Source organism: Ascaphus truei, unplaced genomic scaffold (genome assembly GCF_040206685.1).
Source record: "Ascaphus truei isolate aAscTru1 unplaced genomic scaffold, aAscTru1.hap1 HAP1_SCAFFOLD_415, whole genome shotgun sequence".
Taxonomy (NCBI): Eukaryota; Metazoa; Chordata; class Amphibia; order Anura; family Ascaphidae; genus Ascaphus; species Ascaphus truei.
This window is the reverse complement of record NW_027456746.1, coordinates 301,109-309,451: the sequence shown is the minus strand read 5'-3', so window position 1 is coordinate 309,451 and position 8,343 is coordinate 301,109.

Below are 8,343 nucleotides of genomic sequence, written 5' to 3'. Positions count from 1 at the left end.
CCGCTTACTGCGATCCAGAGGGAATGAACATAACCCATGACAAAGTCATAAGATGGAAAGACTTAGTGGACTATCAAATGAGAGATCCAGTAATCAGCATCATTCGGCAAACTGTTCAAAGAAAGAATCCAGCTCTAAGGAAGAGTGCTCCCCTAGACCTGATCGCGTTGCTAATGTGTGAGGTGGACAAGTTCGAGCTAGACAATTGCTTGCTCTATAGGGTAGTCCAATATCACAATCACCCTGATAGGCGACAACTGGTTCTAACCCAAAACTTGAGATATATGGTGTTGAAGTCTCTACATGATGAACATGTGCACCTCGGTGTAGAGAAGACTTTTGGGTTAGTCCGAGACCGGTTCTTCTGGCCCAAGATGCGGGAAGCGGTGGAACAGCACTGCTGCCGTTGTTCCCGGTGCGTCCAACGCAAGACATTGCCTACCAGAGCAGCACCCATGGCCCATCTCAAGAGTTCTGGTCCAATGGACCTGGTGTGTATGGACTTTTTGTGTATTGAACCCGATACCCGAAGAATCTGTAACGTGCTGGTCATCACGGACCATTACACCCGGTATGCTCAGGCCTTCCCCACAAAAGACCAGAAGGCCATCACAGCCGCAAAAATACTATGGGAGAAGTTCTTCGTTCACTACGGTCTTCCAAACCGACTTCACTCCGACCAAGGGCGGGATTTTGAGAGCACTCTAATCCGAGAATTACTCAAAATGCTGAACATCGCCAAATCCCGGACGACTCCGTACCAGCCTGAAGGAGATGCTTTGCCTGAACGATTCAACAGGACCTTGTTGGACATGCTCGGAACTCTGAAGGGTGCGCAGAAAACGGAATGGAGTTGACACGTAGAAGCGTTGGTACACGCGTACAACTGTACTCGCCGTGAGTCCACTGGATTCTCCCCATACTTCCTCATGTTTGGGTGGGAAGCAAGACTCCCAGTAGATGTGCGTCTTCGAGTATCAACGGATGGGATACACAATGCTACCCATTTCAAGTATGTGCAAAGGCTAAAGGACAGTTTGCAGCAAGCGTACCAACAGGCTGAGAAGTCTACAGCTAAACTGAATGCTGGCAATAAGAGACGCTATGACAATAAAGTCAAGTATCGGGAGCTACGTCCTGGGGACTGTAAGGAATCCGCTCCGCGGTTTACTGGTTGCCTTACCTTGCAGACCTGTGCAGTCATGGAGCACCTCTCCTGATGTTTGCTGCAGCCTGGATTCACTCACCAAAGCAATACACACTCCCTCTGGTATCTATTGCAGCTGTGCAGCCTATCACTGCAACCTAGACTTGCATTCACTCATTGGAGCAGTACCTTCACACCCCCCTCCGGGGATTAGCCCGCTGGCCTTTAAGTACTGTCTTCCCATAATGCTCCCTGCCGAGCATAGTCCTTCCTGGATGTCACTATCTGTTCTGCCACAAGCCCTCGCTTGTTCCTGTCTCTCATGCTGAAGCGGAGTATTCTCCTTGTTGTCTGCAGCTCCAGGTTTCCTAAGGCCGGCTGCTATATTCACGCAGCGGTCTGCTCCAGTCTCCTGTGTTGTAGCTGAGTACTCTTCTTGTTCACTTCAGCTCCTTGTTTCCTGTGACCGGCTGCTATATTCATGCAGCGGTCCACTCCTGTTCTCCTGTGCTGAAGCAGAGGTTTCGTCCCTGCGTCCTTCAGCCTCCTGGATTCCTGCACTGAAGCGGAGGCTTCGTCCCTGTGTCCTTCAGTCTCCTGGATTCCTGCACTGAAGCGGAGGTTTCCCTGTGTATCTTCAGCTTCCTGGTTCCTGGGGCCTACTCTTTCCCTAATCTAGAGAGGCCGTGTCCTGGTTCCTGCGCTGAGACAGAGGATTCCCTAGCCCGCTCAGGACTCTTGCGCTGTAGCACTGGTGCACCCGTGCAGCTAAGCGGTGTGCTACTCTGGTCTGCCTACCATCTCCTGTGACCAGTACCATGGGCCATGGTCGCCGCTCGCGCAGAGGCCAACCCCGCGCTCCTAAGCTGAAGCGGGGCTCTCCTGACTACCTGTTGCCGAACTCTTGCCTGAACAATGTTTATGCTGATGTCTCCTGCCCTGACCCTGGCTTCTACAACGACGACGCTGTCTTCTCCAATCCTGATCCTGCGACATATGACTACGAACTGCGCAATCCGGATCAGCCTGCGCGGTCTCAGGTCGGTGCTTTTACAACCCCACCTCAGCCTCGCGGTCCGACCCTGGTTTGTGGCGAGCAGAACCCTGACAGTATGCTCGGCCGCACAAACTCGGACCGCCCTGTGGTGAGGGTTGGTAAGTTTCTGTCTGAAAGCCTGTCCCAGCCTGTAAACCAGTCCCAGTGTGAATACCAGTTTCTATGTGAGATAATACCCCTGATTGAAGATCTGATTGTGTTTGTAGGTTTAACCCCTTTGCAAAACAAATGCCGCAATGATCTCATGATGAAGGTTTACCGCCTCCGGGACTTAAAACAATCGCTGGCCGCTTGTATTTGCTTTCCTGGTTACCCTTTAACTTGGGAAAATGTGTACCCTTTAGAATTGGACGACGCCCAAAAGGAACTCTCTTCCCTGGCCTTGTCTTTAGACATTTATATAGCAAAAGAGGACCCTCTCCTCATGTTGGCTGATGCCCAAAAAACACTCCATATCCTTTCCATGACATTGGACATTTGCATAAAGGAACAGGATCCTCCCCTCGCCAGCTTCGCTGCCGCTTGGCTGTATCCCTGGTCTACCACGGATCCTTGCCCTGAGTGTATGGCCGGGTTCCCTGACACCAATGATATGTTTTCGTTAACCCCTGCCGATCAGTCCTGTGAGGTCCCCCTGGAGAATACATATGTTGCTCTACCCAGCACTAATGTTCTTGTATCAGAGAATAAGTTCATTAGTTCTCCTATTTCTAGCTCAGAAGTCCTTTCTCTAGGTCTTGAGGGTTTTCCAGCTTTAACCTCTGCCGAGCAGTCCTGTGAGGTTCCCCTGGAGAATACATATGTTTCACTAGCCAACACTAAGGTTCTACTATCAGAGAATAAGTCCCTTTGTTCCCCTATTTCTAACTCCGAATCTGTCACTCCAGCTCTTGAGGGTTTTCCAGCTTTAAACTCTGCTAGGCAGTCCTGTGCGCTTTCCCCGTCAGAGAAAGAATCCCTAAGTTCTGTTCCCAGGGTTATTTCTGTATTAACCTCTGTGGGGCAGCTCTCTGAGTTTCCTTTGGTAAATCCCTGTTCTCTGTCAGCCATGGTCACGCCCCTAGCTTCAGAGAGAAGATTACCTATGTTTTACTCTCAGGCATTGTCTGCATTAACCCCTGTAAATTCTTGCTGCCTCCAAGTTAATGCCTTCGTTTTAGCCTCAGAGAATGAGTCCACAAGTCAGACAGCAGAGGTTGCATTGAGGGATTCCCATAACCGTACGGAGTCCCTAGATATTCTTTGCTATAAATCCCCTGCTTTAGCTCAAGTTTCCGCAGTTTCGTCTCCGGAGACTTCGGCTAAAGTTCTGGTTCCTGATAAATGTATTCAGGAGTCAGGTTTTTCCCTAAGCTTGCTCGCAGAGTTCCTCCTCCCGGGTATTTCACTGAACCAGTCTGTCGCCCAGAGAGCGGTGATCCCTGCTTCAGCGCATAGTTCCCACATTATGGAGTCTGCAGTAATTTCTGGTTTCCCAGACATTCCTTACCAAATACCTACTTTAGAGACCAGTACAGTTATGATTCACCCCCGTGTACTGTCTGAGTTCTCCTCCTCTTTAAGCTTAGGGTTAAAAGCATACAGTAGTCTGTATGTTCCTCCTGGGGTTCATATTATGTTCCCAGGAATGTTTGCTGACGCACGGTTTTCTCCCAAAAGTGACGCTTTTTCATATAGATTAGTAAAAAGCTTGCACACTGTTTCCCTTTTCGCTGAATTGTGTCTTACTAGTTTTGAGACTCTGAGAGGTAATGATTCTCCTTCTGATTCTGAAGCTCTTCCTACAAGGAGTATACTGATTGGGGGTTCCCCTGTTTTCTCTGTCCAGGCTAATTCTCCAGGGATCAGCATATCTGTGGTCACTCCCTTAGTACTGTCTGAGGTCACCATGCATATATTACAAGTCCTGGGGTTTAAATCTGAGCTGTTTAGCTGTCCTGCCTTTGCTGAAACCCAGTCCCTCGGTACTGTGTCTAAATATGCCCCAGCAAACATGGGGTTACTCTGGGAAGAAATTAAAACTCCTGTCTTAAAGGGTATTTTTTCTCACATGTCCAGCAAATCTAGAACCTCAGTAATTGTTTCTAAGTCACTTATCAATACATCTGATTTTTTCTCTAATCAAACCCAGACACCCTCACTATCGGTTAGGAGTCCTGTGATCAGAGATTTTGCACTAGAAAACACACCAATTCATGTTTTTGTCAGGTTAGGTACCCCTGTGGTTAGGGCCATTGCAGTTTCGGAAAAGACTCCTTGTACTCCTAAGGTGCCTGTCATTAAGAGTTTTCATAGTTCATACTTGCTGCTTGTTGATTCTCAGGGCCCTGTCACTGAGGTACAGACTTCAGCTTCTGATGTTAGCTTCCCTCCCACCACTACCCTGGCTCTGCCTTTTTCTCAAGCTACTGATTTGAAGATCCCAAGGACTATTCCTGATTCACTGACAATATTAGCTCCCAATGAAGATTTCCCAGTATTGCAGTGCTCTACTGTTTGCTTCTCTGCTCCTGCTAAACCATGGTTTTGTCCCTCGGAATTTTCGGTTGCCCCTGTTATTTCCTCTCAGTTGGAAATACTCTGTACGTATCCCAAGATTTCGGTCCCTATGCCTGGTTTACTGCTTGCCTTGTCACCTTCCATACCAATACCGGGAGAAGCTTCCAACCAGCCTATACCCTTACTAACCATTACCTGGGAGCCTTCTAGAGGAAAAATTCCTCGCAAATTCCAACATGCAGTGGTCAGCCAAGACTTTTTCTGTTACAAAGTTCCTCCTGGTGTATTCGATCAACTATCAGGGCCGCTGATCCTAGATTCAGGTTCCTTTATTAAAGACTGGGCTTTCAGTGGGGGTTCTTCTACCGTTTCTGCTCTGGAACTCTCTGGTTCTTCACAGTCCTGGATTTCCAAGTCATTTTGCGGGGCGAGCCATGTACCAAGGATGTTTCTTCTACCACTCTCATTTCCTAGAACTGTACTCACCAAGGAACTGCTCGTTTATGGATCCCCTTTCCACCTAAAGCACTTTAGGAACAACTCGATGTCTCCGAGACCCATGGATGGTCCTGTCTGGCCGCAGTTTTCACTGTGGGGTGGGGGTACACTAAGGAGTAACCACGAGTCTCTGGACCACGACTCTACCCCCAATCCTAGACGGTTCAGCAACAATTCCCGGTCCCCCAACTCTATGTGTGCTCATGTTCGCCCGGAGGTCTCGCGTGAAGGGGGGGGTACTGTAAGGAATCCGCTCCGCGGTTTACTGGTTGCCTTACCTTGCAGACCTGTGCAGTCCTGGAGCACCTCTCCTGATGTTTGCTGCAGCCTGGATTCACTCACCAAAGCAATACACACTCCCTCTGGTATCTATTGCAGCTGTGCAGCCTATCACTGCAACCTAGACTTGCATTCACTCATTGGAGCAGTACCTTCACACCCCCCTCCGGGGATTGGCCCGCTGGCCTTTAAGTACTGTCTTTCCATAATGCTCCCTGCCGAGCATAGTCCTTCCTGGATGTCACTATCTGTTCTGCCACAAGCCCTCGCTTGTTCCTGTCTCTCATGCTGAAGCGGAGTATTCTCCTTGTTGTCTGCAGCTCCAGGTTTCCTAAGGCCGGCTGCTATATTCACGCAGCGGTCTGCTCCAGTCTCCTGTGTTGTAGCTGAGTACTCTTCTTGTTCACTTCAGCTCCTTGTTTCCTGTGACCGGCTGCTATATTCATGCAGCGGTCCACTCCTGTTCTCCTGTGCTGAAGCAGAGGTTTCGTCCCTGCGTCCTTCAGCCTCCTGGATTCCTGCACTGAAGCGGAGGCTTCGTCCCTGTGTCCTTCAGTCTCCTGGATTCCTGCACTGAAGCGGAGGTTTCCCTGTGTATCTTCAGCTTCCTGGTTCCTGGGGCCTACTCTTTCCCTAATCTAGAGAGGCCGTGTCCTGGTTCCTGCGCTGAGACAGAGGATTCCCTAGCCCGCTCAGGACTCTTGCGCTGTAGCACTGGTGCACCCGTGCAGCTAAGCGGTGTGCTACTCTGGTCTGCCTACCATCTCCTGTGACCAGTACCATGGGCCATGGTCGCCGCTCGCGCAGAGGCCAACCCCGCGCTCCTAAGCTGAAGCGGGGCTCTCCTGACTACCTGTTGCCGAACTCTTGCCTGAACAATGTTTATCCTGATGTCTCCTGCCCTGACCCTGGCTTCTACAACGACGACGCTGTCTTCTCCAATCCTGATCCTGCGACATATGACTACGAACTGCGCAATCCGGATCAGCCTGCGCGGTCTCAGGTCGGTGCTTTTACAACCCCACCTCAGCCTCGCGGTCCGACCCTGGTTTGTGGCGAGCAGAACCCTGACAGGGACGCTGTGTTGCTTCGTAATCTGGGAGTCCCCGGAAAACATAAACTGGCGGACCGGTGGAGAGACGGTGTATATGAGGTAGAGTCACAGATGCCCGGCCTCCCGGTCTATCGCATCAAAGACACAGACGACCGGGTAAAGGTTTGGCATCGTAATCACCTTTTCCAAATTCCACAAGTGGGAGATGAGGAAGCAGAGATACTGGCCACACCGCTCAACGGTGAGTCCGACTTATCAGAGATGGGTCAAGAGACTGTAAATAACGAAACCCACTCTGAAATTCCTGAAGACCCTATGGAAGGACCCTCTCAAAGGGACTATTCCAAAGAAGGGGCATCTCCCGGAGGAGCTACGGGTAAAGGGCCCCGTAGGCCAACGCCTACTAAGGTGGCACCAACAGGCCAGCTTTTGGATCCACAGAGCCCGTGCTTTGTGCCTAACAGAGACTGTTCAGAGACATTTCTCCCCTCAAGGGAAGAGGCTGAGCCTCAGGACTGTGTTTATTACTCCTCAGAGGGAGTTGCTGAAGAACAGCTCCGTAGGAGCCAAAGAGTCAGGTACCCTCCAAATCGGGTAACCTATGATCAAATTGGGGCACCCCATTATGAGGCTCAGCAGTGGTCTCGCAGCAGAATGCAGTCCGTCATTGTGATGTTCACTGAAATGTGCAATCTGATCTAGAAATGATAAGTTAAGATCGCATTGATTGTTGCATTTTTATTATATAACGATGTTGTGCCATTTTCATTATATAACTGATGTATATAGTTTTGAAGTTATGTATCCCAAGCGGGGACGTTGGGGATTTTACCAGGAAGAGGATGTAACCAGTTTCCCCCATTTGCTCCGCAACCCCCGTTACCTCCGCTGATGGTGGGGGCTGACGGAGCCAAGCGGCAGCCCCGCCGGCGTTCCTGGAGGGTGGGGGCCGAGCAGGGAGCACTCCGGTGCTCGGAAGGTCCCCGCCGGCTCCCGCGAGGGGCGCCGACATTGCCTATGTAGTTGCGCATGCGCAATGGGTCTGGGCAGCTAATGGCCACTGCGGAGGTTGGCGCATGCGCAGAGGAAGTGCGCGCGAGGCGGCCATAGGGGAGAATAGCTCCCAAGAGATACAGCCCCCAGGGTGCACAGGGGCAGAGTCAGGTGACGCCAGGTAGCCAATAGGGCTGTAGTATCTCCCTGCTCAGGGATAGATACATTTCGCGGGGTTTAGGAGCAAGTCAGTCGGCGCCAGGAGCAGCTAGGGGAAGGAGGGAGGGTGCAGTACTCAGTGACTCCCTGCACTAGGCCAGCAGCCCCCTAGGCCCCAGATAGCCCTGAGTCACCAGTAGTTGTGTGTGTTGTAGGGACAGGCCCCAGGTTAGGGACCCTGCCCCTTACTACACAGAGTCAGTTAGGGACACAGCGGACGCTGCGCGTCCATCCAGAGGTTTGGGCTCAGACCTCTGCTGCCGCTGCAGCAGCCATCCGGGTGGGATCGCCCCGGACGGTAGTTCCTGGATTCGTCAGCCTTCGGATCCTTTGTGAAGCTCCTTGGCAGGCCCGGGCACTGGAGTGTTCGGCAGGTAACCATCACCAAGTGCACCAACGATCCTACATATATATTATATTCATACGGGACTAGTGGCTGCGCAGTCACACATATCCTCTCCCTTTAAGGGTGCGGGACATATTGTGTGGGGTTACTGGACACGGGGTGGGATCACCCGGTGTAGGTGGGAGCGTCCTGCGAGACGCAGTAGTTTGTGTCTCCTCTAGAGAGGGACACCTGATGATATATGAATAAGT